Below are 23,473 nucleotides of genomic sequence, written 5' to 3'. Positions count from 1 at the left end.
TATGCAAATTTATGTTAAAAGTGTCTCTTCACTGAGTACCATTTCTCGTATCCGAAGGAATCATTTACGATATGAAAATAAACTTTCGTGCTCGACGCAGATTTACAATTTTACACCTCGTGTCGCATAACAGGCTTCACTAAGGTTGCATGTAAAAATTCAAACCAATAGCTCATTCCAATCTCGAGACGTCCTACTGTCATATTAGACCTATAGACAATCATACAAAATTGATTTTTTAATCCCTCCGGTGGACAAACGAGAAATTATACCAGCCAAGTGATGACGCTCAATTGAGTTCCATTGTTGGACATACACCATCATAGAACTCATCCTGTCATGCTAAATTTCAGTTTAAAAATAAGTCTTTTCTCGAGATATCTTGCCACACGATTTACATTTTTGTTGAATAAGTAGGGTTTCATATCGGTGTTTAACTAATTTATTTATTTATTTCAACTATATATAAAATAGCCACAGATGCAATATCCTTATAGCTATTTTGCCCTTTTATAAAACTAAACAAAACACAATAAATTTTAGCACAAAGGGAAAAATATATAAACAAGAATATTAGGCTAAGCAAAAATTAATAAATTTAAAAAATAATGTTCTGTACAAATAATAAAAGTTTACACGCCAAAATCACCACCAGATTGTGTTGATTAGGCTACACGGGCTCATATGCAAGTTAAAATCACATATGGTTGTACTAAGTTTTTTTTACGAATTCATTCATTCTGTGATTCTTGTTGTCGTTTTGGTTACTTATTAGACCAACGTCAAAATGTTCACTAACGCTTATTCAAATTCCTTCCATCTTAGAACTAGATATTGCCGATATAAAAATAAAGCTTTATACAAAATTTCAAACCTATACGTCATTTCGTTTGTAGATACCATGCAGACAGACAGACAGACAGAAATAAAGTTGTCCTATCTCCTCGATAAGCTTCGCTAACGCTCAGCAAACAGTAGAAATAATAATGTATATAGGATATTAATAAAATCGTACCCTGGCCCTTCTCCCCCCCCCATTAAATTATGCGAGGGTACGGCCCTGCCAGAGTTGGCCATCAATCTCACAGTGTGTGAGGCAGGTCTCACAGTCTCACTCACTGGTACTTTCACTCCGTGTTTCTCTATCTCCATGTGTACACTCTACATTACACCGGTCACTTCACTTGCGACACATCACACCTGGTACAGACAGCCCTCTCGCTTCCTCCACACATCCATCGTGTTACACGATTCCTATTTTTCGATCTGAGATTGTCACAGATGAATGGGCACGGACCACTGAGTACATATACCGTGGCAGTCTGTGTTCACTGGCACATGCGTTTCTATTGTATTCTAAGAATAAAGGTGCTCTGTAATACAGAGGTTCATATTTTCTGAATGGACTGTTATATGCTGGTCGTCTACCATACTCCTCAGTGAATAGAGTAGTAAGAAATATGTGTAACATACCTGTGTCTTTTTTATTATTATTATTTGCAGTTACACTAGCGTCATCTCTTACTAAACACGGTTCCGGTATAAATTACAGTACAAAATAATAAAATTTTAAAAGGAGATATAGGTTACATTGTTTGCAATCTTTTAATTTGTTTATAAATTGTAAGATTGAATAATCATAAATGCGATTGTAAATTAGACATTTATGCCACAGTAATAAATATTAGGAGGACCTGTGGCTAGGTGATGATAGGTTTAATAATTATGCCCTAATTAAAAAACCCTTTCCATTGATTTTCTAAAATAACAAGTAATTTTACAAATTAGGCAGTAATATGGTAAGCCATGATGAATGCTGCTAGACGATTCAGCTCTTACCGAGGATAATATGGTTAGGGAAAGAGATGTGAAGTTTGCAATTCGAAGTCACGATCAATGCTGCTGGATGATTCAGCTGTTACCGAGGATAATATTGTTAGGGAAAGAGATATTCAGTTTGCAGATCGAAGTCACGATCAATGCTGCTAGAGGATTCAGCGTACACAGAGGAAAATATGGTTAGGGAACACCCTAAATTGTGTAGATTACCCACAAACAATATATATATATATATATATATATATATATATATATATATATATATACAACATAATATAATAATATATTTATATAATAAAATTATATTATATATGTATTATTTATATATTTATAAATATATTTGTACACATTGCATTAAAAATATTAAGGAAATCACTTCCACTTATAATCTTTAGTTTTTATTAGTATTATGTGATACTAGAGTGTTTTTAGAATAATACTGTTTATTTGGATAAATATTCTGAAATAAAGTCATACACAACGTATTTTTCCATTAACAATTTTTATTGGAATAATAATTTATTTTGTTAAACATGATTTTTTCACGCATCACGGTGATTAAGTTTTTAAACTTATAATATATAGTTTAGGGTTACATTTTTTTTTTAATTTAGCCATGTAATCAGTGTCATTTTATATTTTTTATAAATATAAAAATAAATAAATAGCCGAGCGTGGTATGAAATGTTGAGGTTAGTTGGAAGAAAACTTGTACTACCAGCACAGTACAAGGTTCGCCCTGGAGACGAGATGACCCAGTTTCTGCTGTTTGGAGAGGGTGTTAATGTGTCAGTGGGCCGCGGGGAGGTGGCAGGGGGTGGTGCAGCGAGCAGCAGCTGAGTGGCGGCCGTGTGGTTGGTGGGTGGGGAGGGGTGGTTGCTGCAGCAGCGCCTCCCGCGGGCACTGATGAAGCAGACAGTCAGCGCTGAGCGACAGACTCTAGTACCGCAGTTTAGTACCCGCGCCGCGCTATCTCACCTGACATTAGAGTGTAGTGCGCGGCATGTGATCGGCGACCGTCATCACATCAGTGACAAGTGTCAGGAGATACCTCTATCCCAGGTAACACTCATCTCTTACTATCACTTTATTAGTAATGCAAATTTATACTTCAATAAATCACAAACTTGTATTTTCTTGTAGTATCCAAGAACTAATAATTCGCTCAGCAATGTCTTCTATGATGGAATTATCCTAGACATTTTTTCGACATGTATTTATTGCAAGGACTTGTTTAAAATGTGGAAGTTGTTTTTACATGTTGAAAAATATAAATATTTTTATTCGTGCAAAGAAACCAAATATATTTAACAACCAGTAGACACGTGTAATTTTTTAAATTAAATGTAAAAATGAGATTTTATGTCTAAACTTGAATACTGCCGGTCCTAAAATTACGTTACTGTAAAACTAAAGTGTGGTTATTTTTAATTTAAAAAATTTTTATTTCTTAGACATATCGAGACTAAAACGGGGGTAGGCCCTAAAACATTTTTCAGCCGGATGTAGACGTCTGTAATAAAAAATTTTATTTGAATTTTAAATTTGGAGTCCTACATATTAGAATTAACTGGCTAAAATAGGTGTGAACAAAAAACTTTGTTGTTCCTATTTGACTGATTTTAAATGAGAACCAACTGTGTAAGCTAAAAAGTGCAACAATCACAATATCAAATAGCCTATTTAACTACCGAATTTAAAATTATAAAATAATACTGACTTGTTTTAAACAGTCAGTGTTCTAAACAAATACACGCTAAGGACCATGATTGTATTCTAATTACATTTTACGAAAATAAAAAAGTAGTGAAGAAGAAGACATTTTTAATTTTTGCCATCCTTAAAAATTTAATGTGGACAAGGCATTAATAAAACTCGTATTTCTTAATTTCTCCTAGAAGACTTTCATAGACTCTGTCTGTTTATTTTCTTACCGGAGTAAGTTGAAAGCAGCCTCCTCGTCTATCCATAATGGAATATACGAAAGCCAGCAGCCGAAGCTGAAGCCTTATTTGTACGCGTACTAACAGTACCTTGTTGAGAGAGATGATTGAGGTTAAGACAGTGTGAAATATGGAGAAGATTAGAAGAGCTAGCTCCGCTGGGAGTTGATTTGATATCTACTTTTACTGTATTACCCATCATGCACATAATCAGGTTCCCCAGGTGTGTATGATAGCTCTGTTGTGACGTAAACGGGACATTTTCACTACATTATTCACTCAATTCCCATCTGTTCCTGTTTATAAATAAAAATAATAATCCATCATTCCCTTTGTTTAAATATGAAACGCAACATATTAGGGAGATATTTGACATTAATAAGTTATTCCTAGCTTAATTCTACGTACTGAAATATTGCAATTATTATTTCATAAACAGCATATGCTTATTATGATTGGAAATGCTGCATTAATGTTGCAATAAAATATTAACACTGTTTATGGCAGTAATGAAGTTTTATTGTGGTTTATAATAAATTAAGGCAAGTTACTCACTGGTTGAAGAATTCAAAACAACAAATTAGTTTTGATTCCTAATTTTTAATGGTTTGAATATATTTTTAACGGCCAATTTCTAAAAAAAATATGTTAAATTGTGTACGTGGGAATAAGTTTAAAATTGCTCTGGAGACGGATATAATAACTGGATAAAATTTTGACAAGAAAATTTTGACTAGAAATTTTGGATAAGAATTTTGCTATGCTGTGCGTATATTTTGCAAAAGTTAAGATGCTCCAAACATAATTTTCTTATTTTTGAAGGATTGAAATGTATTTTTCTGCGATATTAGAAGTAGCTTGATTTTTCAATAACTAACAAACAGTGAGCATGATGCAGACTATAGTAGAAATTAGAGTTCTTAAATTAAATTATATTTGACAACAATGCTTCCGTAAGTATGTAAGACCTCGATTTGTTCCTCAAACACATCGCTCAGAAATGGAATATTCGTGCAGAGTAAAATTATCATATTTTGTACTGTACTCCGTTACATGTTTATGTCTACATTTAACGTAAATTTTTAAATTCAATCAAAACACCCCCTGGGTGGTCAAGAAATAGACATTTGAATATGATGATTTGAAATATTGAGTCAATTTAACTCTGGAGAGTATTATAAAATGTTTTTTTTTATCTGAATATATCCTTAGATTTTGAAAAAAATTGAAGTATTGTGTGGAATCGTTTACCTTTGGTATTGAGGTTAAAAATAAACCAGTAACTCATTCACACTCGTGTTATTGTAACCAGTATTACAGAGGCGGTGGCGCATTATCGTCATTTCTTGGAAGGATCTTTTGACAAGTTTCTTCTGACATCGACGGCGTCAGAGTTGAGTGAAAAGGTCTTGTCATTGTTAATTGGTATGTTCTAATCAAGGTCTAAATATAAAACTTCATTTTTGAATGTTTTCTTGTACATTTTCAAACCGGCAGTATAACAATATTAATGCTGTTTGGATTGAAAACAAATCGTGGTGATATTGAACACAGACATTCCCGGAGATAATTGGGGTTTTAGTAAAGGCTTTTCATTCCTGTAAACATTTAACAGTAACTACCTCGTCTTTGATTTACGGGCATTTTAAAGTAGTCAAAAGTAAAAGGAGTCTTCCAACTGCAAGGTCAAATTCTTCTACACCGTAGTGAAATACCTAATTATATATTTTTTACTTTGTTACAAGATTTTCAGGTGCAGTTTTTTAATTTTACCTAAATTTCTCTCCTTCAAAGGTGATAGATAACAACTAAAAATCAAATCCTGGATGTCGCTAACTTGATAGGGCAAAGTATAAATTAAATGTTGTACTTTTAACTAATCACTTCAAACGATTTTGAGACTTGCTGTGATAAACGATGAGATCACGTCATTACTTCGTGATTGTAGCTCCGTAAGGGCAATTTTGTATGCAATCAAAGAAAGTCTTAATTTTTTATTCTCAGAATATGTCTCGAAAGGGCCACACAGGAAAGAATAGGGTTCTAAGCATTTTTCAAAAATAAGAACAACCTTAGTTTATGGAACACTCAATCTTTATATAAAAAAGATCGAAAAGTTCAATCTTATATACACTATGTTACTTCCCATACTATTCAAAAATGAAAGCCTTGAAAGGAAATAGGCAAGATTGTGTATCAGTATGAGTAGCATCTAAGTTTTTCAGTTAACATCACATAGAAACATCTTAGCAACATTGATATCTTGAAATATTTCAGCCTCCATCTGGAGATCCATCTTCAGCAGCAGATGTTACACAGAAGCAGTTAAATTAGTGACTTAAAACAGTCATAAAAAAATCTTTAGTTTCGTCCCGTAACAACAAGTTAAACTTTTATTGATTTGTTTTCTGAATGTTTGGTTTCCAATGTGACTTAATTTTATAAGGGTGTAAGTATACCTATCCAAATTCTAAGGACGAGTTTGTATTATGTGTATGTATTTTTCGTAATAAAATTCCTTTCAGCCTTCAAAACAAAATTAGCAATAATATCATAAAACTATAAGGCATTTGGATGTGGAAAAGCACTTTTAAAATGACCCCGAAAACTTTACGAACACGTGTGAGTGAGTAAAATGGTTTTTATTGTTGTTACGAGACTAAAGATAGGATGGCCGAAAATAAACCCGATTCAAAAATTTACTTTACCCGGAAATGAAGACCACGGATGAATGCAAGCAATATCAATCTTCTTTATCAGCCGCCTAGGAGTGACTTTTGATGTTTCTCTTATCTAATTACAGAACTCATAATGACAGACAAGTCAAGGTGGTTTATCAGTTCCATCACAGGCTGTGCCGTTTCTGTAACATCACGTTTGCAATTGTATTGATTAACCCCACATGTTAACATATCTACCCCAGCAGTCACGTTATGAGTATCATTACGTAACTTGTACTGTAATGAGTCCAAAGTTACGCCTACGTTACGGTTCGACAGGCTGGTCGATAACGAATGCAAAAACTGTTTACAATATTTGTAATTGTGATATTTTATGAAGTTCATTTGAAAAAACCAACCATTGACCTATTTGGCATTCAGGTATTATTATTAACTTGCATTATCCTATGTTTTAACCACCGCTTTAAATATGGTGTAGTAAATACAAATTTTGAATTTTCGTATTCACATAGTTCGAGCAAAATGTAGTAATTACACATTTAGCATCCTTAGGTACCGTATTTATTGAATTGAAATTTGCTATAAGAAAAATTTGGTGGCCTATTTTATATTTATGTTTTGAAATTTCTTAATGTTTCACTGTATCAGTATAAAACCCAAGGTCAACGCACTCGTCAAGGTCTTGATCTTCAGAATGTAGTTCGTTAAGTTGAATTGTTTTTATATAACATATAATTTGAAAAAATGTGTTTTTAATATTTTTTTGAGAAATTCGAAAGATTTTTATTGAAAGCAAGTTTTATGTGCATATTCTAAAAGTTACACTGCCTTTGGACTTGATTATAAGATGTCCAAGAATTCTGCTTCAGTTTCCTTACCACTTCTCGTTGAATAATAACAATTTTTTCAATTTTTACTCTCTTCAAGATCGCGTCTTAAAGGACTGAGACGAAATGTTTCTAAAACTAAAAATAATTCCATCTGCAAACCGACCGTACCACCTTTAAAAGGCTTACATAACTTATGTTTACTGGGGCTTCCACTACATTCAATTAAACTAATTACATATATAACATTAACATGGACAGAAAACAAGCAAACATATGACTGACAGCCAGACTGTTGTTGGTTATTTATATCAATAGTGAAGGTCGAAAGGTCAGAGGGGTCTCAGTTTATTAGTGGTTTGAGAGGAGTTGATGATCCAGTTGGAACTAATTATCAGCCAACAGCTGGGGGAAGGGGGTTGCTCTGATACCCCTTGGCGTGTGGGTTGTTAACTCATCTGCCGACAGCTGTGTGGCAGAGCCGCGTACCGCATCATTATATCATTGTTGTCCTCCACAGCCTGATTGATCAATGATCTGATCAGCTGCTTCAAGTCAAGGGCTTTGTGGGAGGCGTAGGGCAAGGGCTATTGTTCAAGCGCTCTACTAATCCAGTGCTGTGCCATATGGAGCGTGAATAACAATACCTTGATCACGTAATCGTGTTGTAAAATAAAAAGTAGATAATTTCCTAAATATTTAAAGACTCCATTCTACCTATTTCTTTGGTTTCCGAGTGTTTCTTTTCACACCGCGTCAAAACATCGTTGACACAATTAAATTCTTGAATCATTGTAGCCTCGCTGTGAAGCAGGGACGTAGCCAGTGAGGGGGGCACAAGGGGTCCGTACCCCCCCCCACAATTTTCCAATTACTTTTTTAGTAAACGATGATTATTATTTTAATAAATTCAGTATTAAATGTGCTGTTGAAAGATCGTTCTCAACATAGATACGGGTCATGAACTTTTTAAGGAACAAAATAGGACCTTACTTGTGAAAGTTCACTTTATGAAAATATCAGTTTTCTGGACCCCCCAAATGTTTTCCTGGCTACGTTCTTGCTATGAAAGGCCATCTACTGACAGTCTGCTGCCTGAAGAAGGCACAGGGAGGTGGAAATGTTTCAACAATTAAACAAAGTTACAATGCTTCGACGTGGTGTTAACCGGAAAAATAGGCTATATACAATTCTTCTCGTTACAGAGTAAGTATGGCAAGTCCTTATTAATATCATGTCGTTGTGTGATCCTCTGTGGGATAACTCTTATGTGGGGTAGAATGGCCCTACGGACTTAAACTATAGGTAGGCTACACAGGTTCTTCTAGGTCTAAAAAGAACTCTATTCATTATGGGAGCAAAATTTCAAAGGTCTCCATAGTAACGATTAGAATTATAATATTTTTATATACGTCTATGAGTAACGTGATTGCATCGATTAAAAATAATAAACAAATAACAAAATTGTTAAACAAACAAAGTATATTATAAAGTTAATCATGGACACGTATAAAGGGGGGTTCAGCCCCTATTTCCAAAATTTAGAAAGACAAACATAAAAATTGCACTTTTTTAGACTACAACACATTTATCATTTATCAAATAATCACAAATACTTCCCACAGGAATATTCCCGAGCCCCTATTTCCTACTTCCTGAACCACCCAGTGTGCCAGCCCCCCCCCCCCCGAAATAATTGTATATACGCCACTGAAGTTAATCATATCCATTTTCAATAAGTTCCCAACACATGTGATGAATTTACTTTGCTAGATTGGTTCGTTTCATTTTTTTATGGAAGTAACCTGCAATGTCGTTATGTTCTGTCGGGCACTTCGAGGCGAGATAAGTATCCGACGCGACAGGTCCTCGTTGAAATCGTGTGAACGTCTGTCTGTCTGTCTGTCTGTGAGATAACTCTTGGTAGACAGATCCTAGAGGCTTCAAACTTGTTACGCAGCTTCCTCTGTGTCCAAGGAAAAACTTGGTCACGTTCAAAAGATCAAATGGTAGCAGAGTTGTCTTTGACCCTTTGACGATTTATTTTTAGCTACACAGGAGCGCAACTTTGCTACGTTATCATACTATTGGGCTAGATTCTAGGACCATGGCTATAGCCGTATCGTAGGTCTCAATCTTTATTCTCTTCCAAGAATGATTGCTACATTCCCAGCTGTGGTCAGCCAGTGACATCAGATTTGCATCAAGTTACAACAAGCACTGCAATGTATACTTATTGAATTGAATGGAAGTGTCGGATAGATCGTTTATTCATGGAACTGTTTTGGATCGAACTCCACTTCACTAAACAACTCTAAGTTCTTTGCCTTGCGAGTAGGAATCTCCAAATAGGGTTAATAATTATCATTTTGTAGGTTTCACCTTTTTCTCATGCAAATGGTGAAGGATCATTTAAGAATGTAAGGACGGAAACAGTAAATTCACTCTAGCGTTTCTCGGAAGCAGATATTTTGTTATCATTGTTGGCTGAGGGCGCGAGTTACAAGGCTGTTTCCTGGAATAATTCACTAAACAAATTCTTATAACACCGAAACTAAAAATGGATTATTGCTTTAAATTCATGTCTCTTCTGTTTCCCGCTAAACCAGTTTTGAAATTACACATTTTGTCTTGTTTATGGCATCAAGTGATTTTAAGTTCCATATGATAATTTGGTATGATTGTAATACATTTTTTAATTAAATGTAAAATCGGACAGTAATGAAATAGGTTTAAACTTTTCGTCTAGCGCCGCATTCATATGCGGCCTCCTGTTAGAATTCCACACATTCTTAATAATAGAGATTTAATTAGAACATTAACTCTAAAATTCATTCCTGTTCACTCAAATTAATCAAATATGCTGATTTTGGTATGGTTTCCATTTCTACATCCAACCCAAAGGACCATGACGAAATCCTCTGGGGCATTTGTAGTCAGTCGGTGGTGATACAAGTTGTAATATTTGTCACAGAGTACGCTTTTAAACATACAATTATGGTAATTTTTATTATTGTTAACAATTTAATAAATTACCGTATAAGGCGTACATAAACCAGATGTTTGGGTGTGGGAATGATTTTATATAGAACAGCTACGTAAATAAGTGAATGTACGTATGTATTGATAATTACGATATTATTGTTTCTGTTGTCTATGTTTGTGTTGTATATGCTATATGTGCTATAGTGGCTGCGTATAAAACAGAACCAATTTAGTAGGCGTATATAAAAGGGGCTCAAGCCCCCTCCCCGACATTTTTAAGAACATACACAAAAGTTTCACCCCAATAGTTTTTTTTTTTAAGCTAAAACACATCTATGAGGTCTTAAATCTCAAAAATTTCCAGTAGGACGATTCTTAAGCATCTAATTTGGGGGGGGGGATTTTATACTTATACCGCCCTCAAGTAATGTTTTATATACGCCACTGCACTACCCGTTTTCCTATCCCAACTACACAGAAGATGGTGAATTAGGGTCTCCCCCCCCCGCAAAGTCGAATCCTAGATACATCACTGCTTGTTGTAGCATTATAGAATATTTCGGTGTTGTTATATTAACCTAGAATATAGCCACCCTATTATAAACTGGAAGGGTCCGTATCTCGATTACTACGAGATGTCAGAACTACACCAAGAAGGATAGCTAAGTTTATTTTCACAGAAGAATGGATACAGGGTGTTTCAGATCACTCATCTTCTTCTGTGGTTGAAGGAACAATTTGACACAGAGCGATAAAATAAATTATAACAGTAATAAAATTGTTTTTGTCGCATTTCAAATACAGAGTGTGCCCGAAATTAAAAATCTTAGTTTAGAATCTCTAAAATTAAAAATGGCAAGATAGGTCATGTGGCACACCATCTTGAAGGTCTTTCAACAATTTGGTACAATGTTTGGAAATAACTTAATCTTGCAAAAATTGCAGGGATATTTTGGAAAGTTTTGGAGTTTTTCCTTTTATACTATGGTACATTTGTACTTATGTTTGCGAATTTTAAATTTGGTTTATTGGAAAGTGCCCAAGATACGTTTTCAAACAGTATGTCTTATGACTGATTTTGTAAATTGGTCTTAAAGCACCAAATCTTCAAATTCGAAAAACTTTGCAGTCCCGCGCCTAAAACATTTTTCTGAGAACATAGGTCGTGTGGCACATCAAATTAAAGGTTGTTAAAAAATAATTTCTTTTTAATTCAAACTTCATTTCTACCTCTTCTAGTTTACCTCTTATTTGTAAAGCACCGTATTTGAAGAACTGTATCCCGTAAAAGAGTTAGTTTTCTGTCTTTTTACATATCGCGTGACACAGACTCGGTAAGTGAAGTTGGTGCAGTATACAGAGCGTTAACGTGAGGTTATCCCCTTGAATTATATATTGCTGACATCGATGGAGTACTCCCTACAGTGGAACATACGAGACTATTGTAATCAAACATTCTGGACGGCTGAAACTGCATTAGAGTCATTGTTAGGTCTGGATTAAGTTTAATAACCTTAAATAAGTCATGTCCAGTTTACTAAACAAAATTGTATTTTCTAGTAGTTGTATGCGTTTGATCAACACCTCTGTTATACAATTTGGACTCTGCTAGCGTTTCCAACATTCCTTGAATTTTCTAACAAGAATTAAATACTACTGTCAGTTACCCGCGGCTTCGCACGCAATTTCCTGTTGATAAACCATGAAAGTATTCACGTATTCTTTTTCTATCACATTCTAAACACTCCTGAGATAATTGATAGTCATTTCTTCATGAGTCTCTAGGGCGCAATATGAAGGTATGTACCATATTTCCTGCCTCTGTCTTTCGTGGTTTTTGCTAGGTGTTGATAAGTTATTCAGGACACTTCCTTTATATGGATAAGTCTCGATAAATTAATTTGAATTCCGTATGTTTAAATTCATTTTCTGTCTTAGATATTTCCAGTATTATTGTAGAGTTTACCTTGTGCCCCAGATCTAGAAAACATAAACCAACAAAAACAAACTTCGATCATAAAGCGTCTTCTTTCGGCTCTTTTAATTTACTTTCGGTTTAACCAGATTCGATTACCTTATGTGCAAACATTCACAGCTTTGTACAACAAGGTAGTTTTTATAAGAGCGTTTCAATAGTATTTACATTGCATTAGATGATGTATTTATTGATCATGTATGCGATCTAAATTTTAAATTCTCTTTGCAATCTGCATTACACTACTGTCAAGCACTTTACATTAATTTAATATTTTCTAAAATTTAAATGTAAACAAACGTCTTTGTCTCTTTAATAAACTTCAGCTGAAACGGTTAACACTGTTATCTATCAGTTCACTTTGTATTACGTGTCGTAGCGCAGTCTGCCGGACCCGATCTAAAACATTTATAACAATTTCAACAACAATTCATAAATAAAACAGTAATAAACAGACAATTTAAATTGGACCGAGTTGTAAATCTAAACCATTCTCGAATCCACCTGAAGACGCACAAAAAATCCAATTAAAATCGGTCCAGCTGTTTAGGAGGAGTTCAGTGACATACACACGCACACAAGAAATATAAAGATTTTTCACGTTTTTAAGTATGTTTGCAACTGTATAACATTAGATGTATGTTGAGTTTAGCTCCAGATCACAACAGATCACCTTCTTCTTGGTACTAAATTACCCCTTCACTTCTTGAAGCAACACTTTCCACCATAGCTACGTTATATATTAGACGTATGTGAATGTTTGAAGTCTTCTTCGAAGTAGTCGTGAATTTGACATTAAATGGCCGGATATGTTAACAATATAGTGTATTAACCAGTTGGCCTTGTAACTTATATAAGCTAGTAGTGTTGCCAGATACTCACGAAACGTTCTACTTTAGACCGAGATTGCTGTAGAACATTGACTAGCCAGTGAAATCAAATATTTTAGCACAAATTGTTTTCAATAACACATATGGGCAGGGAGGCATCCAAAATTGTTTATTATGAATAACTGAACTATAGGCTTCGGTCAGAGATTAAAGTATTTTCCTCTCCTATTGCAACTAAAATTTACGTATGCGCTTGCATTAAAAGCTACTTGGTAGTCAAATCAAAATTTTCCGGGGGAACCTCTATATCCCCCTTTTAGGTACGCCCCTGCGACTTTTATGGAATGCATCTGCCGATGAGTGCGACTTCTGTTGGACGTTGCTTACCATATAAAGGACATTCTGTTCTCATCAGTTCATACTGTTCCCTTGGAAAGAAATCGCTGCATCTAAAGAAGAATTATTCACACCCATGCAAGATATACGTTACACAGTAAATAAAATTAAAAAGTGAAAAAAATATAAAAAAATGTTGTGATAACTTGGTATTTAGTTAGTTTTTTCCAGACGTAACATCGACAGTTAAAAAAAAATAAAATTATGCAGGTACTCGCAAGAATATATATTATGGTCATATGTGTAGTAAAATACGCAGTGTAATTACTTGTAATATAAGAAGGAATTACTTGTAATATAAGAAAGCTAATTTGCACTGTATAAGCACAGGACCTTCTCTTTCTTGAAACCGTTAAAGAAATCGATCGTCTGCCGGTAGAGACTCGATGAGGGTCGAAATGGGAGGGTACAAAAGGGTTAAAAAATTAAAACGACAATTTTTCTCGTATATTTCCTTATGTTCATACACTTAAAAACCGACCGTAAGACAAATAAATAATAGTTATGTTATCGTCAGACAAAATCATAAAGTTGATTGAAAGTCGCCATTTCCGGCAAATAGTCTGTGTATGGATAGCTGACGTTTATTTAATCTTTATTTGGTTGGACGGTTAGATTAAGTGTGTCAAGTTAAGAAAAATATGATCTGGGGATGACAATCGATATTTTTTAACCCTTTCGATACTCCCCCACGGCTAGTTCGATAGCCACTATCGATTTCTTTTTAGAGACAATTCTTGTATCGAATTCAATAAAAACAGGTCGTGTGCTTAAACAATGTAATTATGGTTTATAAAAGGTATAACACGACGTTTCGAGGATTAGAATCTATCCTCTTCGTCAGCTGTGGGAGGTATTAATACGTACAAAAAAAAGAACAGTAAGAAGGGAAAGAAAAGGATTCAAATGTACACAAAAGCTGTTTGGAGTCCAGTTTAGGCGTTGTCACTGCACAGGATGCAAGTCCCGAGCACAAATCATAAGTACGAGGATCACACTGGCACATGCTACAGTGGGATACCTTCTATAACTTGTCCGAAATCCTGTTATCTTTTCCAACCTTCCGTCGTCAAAAACAAACTTTAAAAAAAATGAATTATGTTCTCGGCTATATGAAAAATCCTCATCCCAAGAATGTTATGTGTGAGAAGCTCGCTCGCGTCACATCTGAAACTCGCTAAAACCTCTCCAATCTCCAAACCTTTGAAAGTGTCTCGTGTTCGGCCGGAAATGCCAACATAAGGCCACCACTGGAATATCAATATTTATAGAAACCCAACTGTTCGACGCGTCTGAGATCATAGTGAGCCGCTATGTCCGCTACTGTAATAAAACCAACATAATGGTTCCGGGAATCCCTTTGCCTACCGCCGGAACGGGCCTGTTCTGGCCGGTTGATTTGTGTCGCTGTTTTTTTAAGGCCGCCTATGGACTCTGGTATGTGGCTGGTAATTCTCGGAATTACTAAGGATTTGAGGCGGAAATATGTAAGCGGTTGGTACGGTTAAGAAACTCTTTAACTTTCCGCTCTTGATAAAAAAAAACGTTTGGACAGTTATTGATCGCCTTCAATGAGTGGACTGTTATTGACTTGAGGATATTGATGTACCCTACCACTCTGATGGACTGTTATTGACTTGAGGATATTGATTTACTTTACCACTCTGATGGACTGTAATTGACTTGAGGATATTGATTTACTTTACCACTCTGATGGACTGTAATTGACTTGAAGATATTGATTTACTTTACCACTCTGATGGACTGTAATTGACTTGAGGATATTGATTTACTTTACCACTCTGATGGACTGTAATTGACTTGAAGATATTGATTTACTTTACCACTCTGATGGATCACTTGTACATTTTGAAACGTCGAAAACAAGTTTTAGTGGATGATTGAAAGGTTTGACATTTATGTTTTTTAATATGTCACATAGAATATCAATTAATTTTATACTCTCCCCTCCCCCCCCCCCTAAAATCCAGTATAGGAAAAAGTATTTAAAAATAAAAGAGTGAGTTGTAACTATCAATCCAAATATACGTTTGGAACCGTGAAAATGGCTTTAGGGAAATATAATTTTGAATGTTTTAAGAATCGTCCGTGGCCGAAACAACAGATTTTGAAGAAATTTTACATAGACAGTGTTTAGCTTTACCTTTTTATAATAATATGAAAAATAAAGATAATATTAATAAAAAAGGAAGTTTTGGGTTTTTTATGGAATTCAATTTTATTAACTTGCAGTAATTATTAACGTGTTGTATTTGAAAAAAGAGAAATTGATAATTCTTAGTAATTGTCAGAATCCAGATTAGGAGAACATTTGTAAGACTAAACCTTTCGCAATAATAACGAAATTTTGTACAGAAAGACTTAAAGCATAAAATGGTTTTTGAGATGAACTAATTGCTTCACATAATTCCAAAGGTTAAATTAAAAATGTAATAACGGTCTTAGACACAGAACGCTCAAGCATCTCAGAGTTCCTGCCTTAGGGCAGGCGTGTGTTACCACAGAAACTCAAGTGTTTTCGTTTAGCTTTGACGTGGATTCTGTGGCTCAGCTTTGTAGAATAATGTTTCGTTAATTATTTCAGTCGAGCTCTTGGATTTTTTTCAGTTTATGACTTTTCCTCCTTATTTTTAGTCGTGGAATCATAGTAAAATTTATCATGCTGTCTTGTATAATACACAACCAAACGTGTTCGGTGTTTTAACTTGTAATTTTTGAATATTCATATAATGAAGTACAGAATAGTTTGATAGTTTATTTCAGAATAACCAATAAGAATTTAAAATCGTATTAATTGTATCTTTAAAATGAGATAACTATCGTCAAAATTAAAAATTATAGCAATAAAAGTTTTTTTTCTAGTGAATATTCAAGCCTTGAAAATATTTTTTAACCTCGATATTTTTTCATTGGTGATACTTTATTTGCAATACAATCATGTTACAACAGAGAGACTCACTATTTATAACAGATAAGTAATGTTGACTCCTAATTGCAATGAAAGAAAGTTTCGTGAATAGTATAACGCAAATTCGCTATCATTACGATTACAACAGAGGGAATCACTATTTATAACAGATAAGTAATATTGAGTCCTAATTGCAATGAAAGAAAGATTCGTGAATAGTATAACACAAATTCGCTATAATTATGATTACAACAGAGGGAATCATTATTTATAACAGATAAGTAATATTGAGTCCTAATTGCAATGAAAGAAAGTTTCGTGAATAGTATAACACAAATTCGCTATAATTATGATTACAACAGAGGAAATCATTATTTATGTCAGATAAGTAATGTTGATTCCTAATTGCAATGAAAGAAAGTTTCGTGAATATTATAACACAAATTCGCTATCATTATGATTACAACAGAGGAAATCACTATTTATAACAGATAAGTAATGTCGACTCCTATTTGCAATCAAGGAAAGAGTTTCGTGAATAGTTCTCCGAAAATGCTCCAGATGGTATGAAAGTACAGTGGACTACACTGTTTCTCTGTTACTGTTATTGTTGGCATCGGCTGAAGGATGGTATGAAGGTTATTATTTTATCTACGGTAAATAATCTTGTGTATCAAATCTTGTTTTGATAATCAACTGTGCACACGGCCTGTGCAGTGTTTGAACAGAGGGTTCGAAGGTCGAAGGAAAAACATTGGCTATTGAAAGCAAAGGAAAACAATCAGACCCGACATCATTATCGGGTTTAGCCAATCTAATCAGTTGATTGGTCCGCGCGGAACTGTGCGATCGGTCTGCTACCATTTGTGCTTCTACCATCTGTGCCTCTATACCATTTGTGCGTCTACCGCCCTGAAACAAGACTGCCATTCAACCCGGGACGCCTTTGTCTCAGCCACAACACGTATGTATGAATGCTGTCCGGTCAGGTCGGATCAAGCTAGTTTTTTCCCCCATACCCATTTCATGAATGCCAGACACGTCGCCCTGTGTCGGCCATTAATACTATCGGGCAGCTATCGGTGACAAGTTGTTCGTCAATTGGTTAAGTTTTTTTAATTTCCGGTAGGGGAAAGTCATTTACCCCACAAGTGGCTATAGAGAGTGAAGGATCAAACTAATCACGGCTGGATCGTTCTCGTTGATAGTTTCTATTACGAAGAGGTCAAACGAGAGGTTAGTAAAACTATCATTTCATTTTAATGTTTTATATCAGTAGAAATGTTATTACAATGCTATTAAATCATATTGACAGGTATTTATTGGCATTGGATCTCATAAAAGTATGCGTTTTCTCGAAATTTTCTCCAGGATCTGGAATACCAGATTATATGAGCTACAGTTCAGTTCACGGGGAAAGAAAACATCTCCAGCAACTCAGATCCCATTTGCGAGTCAATGAAACTGGTTTTGTTAGATGTCGTCGGTTTGAATTTCTCGGAATAATCAACAGTGGATATGTGCATAGTCTATTCGTCCGAGGCGATGTCCTGAGCGTGGAGTTGGGTAATCATTGTTGTGTTACTCCCTTGAGACCTAACAGTCCTTGGAGTTGGGTAATCATTGTTGTGTTACTCCCTTGAGACTCAACAGTCCATGGAGTTGGGTAATCATTGTTGTGTTACTCCCTTGAGACCTGACAGTCCTTGGAGTTGGGTAATCATTGTTGTGTTACTCCCTTGAGACTCAACAGTCCTTGGAGTTGGGTAATCATTGTTGTGTTACTCCCTTGAGACTCAACAGTCCATGGAGTTGGGTAATCATTGTTGTGTTACTCCCTTGAGACCTAACAGTCCTTGGAGTTGGGTAATCATTGTTGTGTTACTCCCTTGAGACTCAACAGTCCATGGAGTTGGGTAATCATTGTTGTGTTACTCCCTTGAGACCTAACAGTCCTTGGAGTCGGATAATCATTGTTGTGTTACTCCCTTGAGACCTGACCGTACTTGGAGTTGGTAATCATTGTTGTGTTACTCCCTTGAGACCTAACAGTCCGTGGATTTTGGTAATCATTGTTGTGTTACGCCCTTGTAACCTAACAGTCCTTGGAGTTGGGTAATCATTGCTCTGTTACTCGCTTGAGACCTAACCGTTTTTGGAGTTGGGTAATCATTGCTGTGTTGCTCCAATATTTGTTGATTCTCCTATTGTTGTTCATGAGCTTTCCGGATGAGCTTTGTCCCAATAATCAACACTGTACTCAAAAATACCTAGGATATCATATTCTCGAGGTGAATAACCCGGTGACATATCTGGAGTTAAAAGCTTCCATAGCGGTACAGCGATATGATACAGGATGTGAAGGTTGCTTTCTCCTAACGCCAATTACTGACCGCGTGGTTACTTTGGATTCTCTTAAAACCCAGTTTCGTCTATATAAAAGTTTATTATAAGTATAAAGCGAAAGGTGGCTGTTGTCATGAGTTTATTCCTTTTTTCGGATCATTAAAAATACCGAAAACACGTATTTCGTGCCTATAAAGGTTTACAATAACACCTTAACAATATATTTAAGACGAATTCTGCTTATAAAATTCATAATTTTTAAGATTTATCTTGATTGGGTTACGTATTGTATATTGCTGAATCATAAATTCCATAATGATTTGAATATGTTTTGTATGCTCAAAGGATTTTTCTGAGGGAAAGTAATCTACATGCTAGTTTTCCTGTATACAAACACAGGTTTCTCGGAACTTGGACGAAAAGTGTGTCACGAGACAAAGGAACAATAGAAACAAGAAAGTTATAAGCTGCAAGCTGTCGGAACATGAATCTCTTTCTCCGTCAGAGCTGTCTCGGTCTACAAGAAATAAACTACAGGCTTACACAGTCTCGTTGAAAGCAGTGTCCTCTCCTTTTCTACGAAGCAAGTTATTGTATCGTTGAAAGTATTATATACAGTTGTGGAATTAACTTTAAAAGTCGTGCTGTCGTTTTTTTAGTGCGGCTCTCGAATGAACGAGTGTTCTATTCAATTTATTTTCACCTATTCTTGGGAAACAGTTTAATGAGATCATTTTTCTAATCGGATCCATAATCCAACAACGACGCAGGGACGTAGCCAGCGAGGGGGTTCAAGGGATCCGGGCCCCCTCCAAATTTTTATTTGCCTCAATTACATTTTTAGTAAACAATTATTATTGTTTAAATAATTCAATATTACTGACATATACTGCTGAAAGATCGTTCTCAACAAAGATACTGGTCAATAACTTAAAATGCGGCCATACTTTCTGACTACTTTGGGGAAATATCAGTTGTCTTGACCCCCCCCCCAATATTTTCTTGGCTACGTTCTTGCAACAACGTGAACAAATTCCAAATTCTTCGTAACGTAGGTCAGAATATAGTTAGTGTGTAAATAAAAAGTAATTGGTCTATATTAGTTATATTATTAACTCCACATTACAGGGTTATCTTTATATTGGTATAATGAATGATCGAACTAAAACCCTTGTATTAAATTATTTTTTATAGATACGTGTTTCGGTATTAAAACACCATCATTGTGAACATTAACCTCTAAATAATTAATAATCAACTAAATATACACATGTGGACCATTTAAACAGATGTTAAATTTATATGACACAGTTGTAATTTTGATTAGTATTCTGTATTTAATATCTTAATTTTTTCATAGATTGGGTTTGTCTTATTTTTCAGATTGCTATTTAAAACGTTATGTAGATCTTTATTATAATTTAGATAGATATGTCTATCTGGAATTGTGTCTGGAGAATAAAATCATTTCATAAAAGAGTTTTAGTTGACTATTCAATACAGTAGTCTGTATTAGTATCTTCATCAATTCACTAGGTTGACACTATTCGGGAAAGACACGGAAATCTTCGGCACATTTGTAAATCTGCAGAGCTCTTTGGATGATTTGTGCAAATAAGTTAAAGAGCCGTTATAAAATGTGGTGGTACTAATTCAATCAAGAGTTGTGATGTAAGAGTGATAGCCTATATCAATCTCGTGCCGTAGGTCACACGATAACTCTCTCACACTCACACACTCTCTCTCTCGCTCTCGCCAACTGGCCTCGGACACTCCGTACAAGACCATCTGTGGTCCAACTCCCTCTTCTATCGGAGACCATTAGCCTAATCATGTTTGGAGAGGAGATGAATGGAGGGATTAAAGTGCCGCTTCCGACGCACGTAATCCTTTTTCCTTAACACCTTCGTATAATGGCCACCTAGCGTCCGAATCTACAACGTCATGGAACATTGCTGGGATAGGAACAGCGTAAGTCTCTTACCATCCACCATCTACCCGACAATAGAGCCTATCAGTATCCCATTCTCTGCCTTCAAACATCACATGCAGTACCCAAACCAGCAGTAACGTCCTTTTCTATGCTAACTACATTTTTAAGTGTGAATTTTAACTTTCTTAAGTGGTTGTTTTGGGCGTATTTGGGTTTTAGGAAAAGATATTTGAAATATCTCTGCTTAAAAGAGTCTCTAAATTTGGAATGTGCGTTACCTAAGATGTAGTCTCTTGAATAAACTCCATCTGTGAAGGAAACAGGATTTTTCCGGACATTCGCCATCGTTCAGTGAAACGAAAAAATCAGTATTACTACGTTTCGAGATTGCAATCTGATCTCTTCTTCAGGTAAATAACTAACCTAATACATAATTACAAACTAGGTTGAAAGTAAACAAATCATACCAGAGCGTTGTGACACGCCAATGTCAGGAATTACAACCACCATGTTGTGTGTCAACTTGATTAACTCTAAAACATGCACTTAATAAAAAAACTAAACACAACACTAATTCTTAAAACTGAACTACAGAATACGGTCACAATACGTCTGCGTTCGTCTACCAACCACCTACGACTGACACTTTGGTATGATTTGTTTACTTTCAACCTAGTTTGTAATTATGTATTAGGTTAGTTATTTACCTGAAGAAGAGATCAGATTGCAGATCTCGAAACGTAGTGTTACTGATTTTTTTGTTTCACTGAACGGTGGAAAATGTCCTGAAAATCCTGTTTCCTTCACAAATCCTTCCATCGTCAAAAACAAACTTCAAACACTCCATCTCTAAGTTAGAAAAGTCTGGTTCATTTGTATCAGCTTCAATTTTAATACGAATTTTGGAATCTCCACTAACTTCAAAGTAAGAACTGCTGATGATGGTTCGAATCGTATTTATTTCTACTAATTTTGAACTTTACACCAACTTTGAGATACAGAACCTCTTAAATGTTTACGTCTTAGTGGTATACAATCTGTGCGACTTAAAGTAAACCAGTTTATAATTTATGAATGTGAATCAAGTGTAAGTCTAGAAATTTCTGGTTCTTGAGTTCGTATCTGCTTTTAGATAGTCTTAAATTAACTTAATTCAACTGAGTTAGTATCCGGAGGTCACTATTTTTGGAACAGTTTTTCTTACTGAGGACCTAAAGAACTACATTATTAGAAAGACTTTATTTGACTTACTGTGAAAATTACATGTCATTATGAGGATCGGTTCTTGTTTACTGCCTCACGAAAGAAGTATGTTCTTTCTAATAATGTAGTCTTTTTAGGTTGCCAGTAAAAAAAACTTTTTTAAATAGAGGCCTCCATATAATACCAAAGTACCTTCAACTCCAACATATTATACATTCCATATTAGACTTGTATTTCCCTAAATTTAGGTAACTCCTTATTCGAGAACGTGATTTGTTTATAGCTGCAAGAATATAGACTTCGAGAAGATGAAGTACGTTCAAGAATATAGACCCATAAACATAGCCTACTTCACCCTCGATATTCTCAGAGGTTACATTTATATCACCTTCGATTTGACAGCACTTGAATCTCGAACGCATTTCAGTTCCAAGGTAGAAATTCTCTGGCTCTTGAAATCCTGTAAATGCCTGTAGTCGTTGAGGTAATTTACAAAATTAGACTATCTGTCACAGTATTGTTGTAGAACACATCGAATGTTGAATTCTTATCAACAGAAATAATATTTCTGAGACAAGATAAATACTTAAGCTCACACCTTGTCAAGATTGTTAATTGCTAATTATCCTATATTTACCATTAAAATCTCTTTATCTCAATTATGTAGCTTTGGAAGAAGGGGAAGCTGGTTCTGTTACATTCTCTCCCAGTCTAAGAGAGTAGGAGACGGTATTCTCCCATGTTTAGGCTATCAAGAGAGACCCCAAAAGGCATCCTCCGACCTAGACCAGACCTATCGATCAACCCTTTTACCCCTATATCTCGACTTTTGTTGTTAGTAATGTGCCGCTCCTGAACGCCCATAGATGTAATGTTTTTGCTGTAGCATCTACTGCACACATCGGCTGGAATCTGGTTTAAGTAAAAAATAAAGCAGACAGACGTGAACCCTCCTGGAAATGGAAAGTAGGATAGTACCATCTAAGGCGGTGGTTACTTAATCAGAGATTGTAACAGTTCCACGAAAATCAAGACGATTCTTTACATTCCTTGCATAGTTTTAAGGAAAGGAACAAACAATATTTTACTAATAAAAAAGACACCCTAGCAAATTTATACTTCTTTGGTTTTTATTGATTGTGATTTTCATCTAATAGAATTATAGTAAATTTTCTGCACAACCCTCCTGGAAATAAAAAAAAACTCATAGTAATACCGTCTATGACGGTAGTTAATTAGAGATTGTAACAGTTCCACGAAAATCAAGACGATTCTTTACATTCCTTGCATAGTTTTAAGGAACAAACAATTTTTATTAATGAGAAAAGGGCGTTCTAAAATGTATACCTTTTTGGTTTTAAATTATTGTGATTTTCGTTTAAGGAACAAACAATTTTGTATTAATGAGAAAAAAGGCGTTCTAAAATGTATACCTTTTTGGTTTTAAATGATTGTGATTTTCTTCTAAGAGAATTGTAGGAAATTGTTTTTACAACCCTCCTGGAAATAGAAATAGCATAGTACCATATATAACGGTAGTTACATTAGAGACTGTAACAGTTCCACGAAAATCAAGACGATTCTTT

At 35.1% G+C, this 23,473-nt stretch overlaps 1 protein-coding gene across 1 annotated transcript in view; it reads left to right on the top strand.

Annotated features, from left to right (window-relative positions):
* Nucleotides 1-2,746: 2,746 nt before the first annotated feature.
* Nucleotides 2,747-23,473, top strand: part of LOC124363699 — a 76,670-nt gene continuing 55,943 nt past the window's right edge. Inside the window, 1 exon segment of the mRNA XM_046818961.1 lies at nt 2,747-2,901. The gene's annotated coding sequence lies outside the window, so the exon portion shown is untranslated.

This window comes from Homalodisca vitripennis, chromosome 5, assembly GCF_021130785.1.
Source record: "Homalodisca vitripennis isolate AUS2020 chromosome 5, UT_GWSS_2.1, whole genome shotgun sequence".
In the NCBI taxonomy this organism is placed as follows: Eukaryota; Metazoa; Arthropoda; class Insecta; order Hemiptera; family Cicadellidae; genus Homalodisca; species Homalodisca vitripennis.
This window is presented reverse-complemented; position numbering and strand designations above follow the sequence as displayed.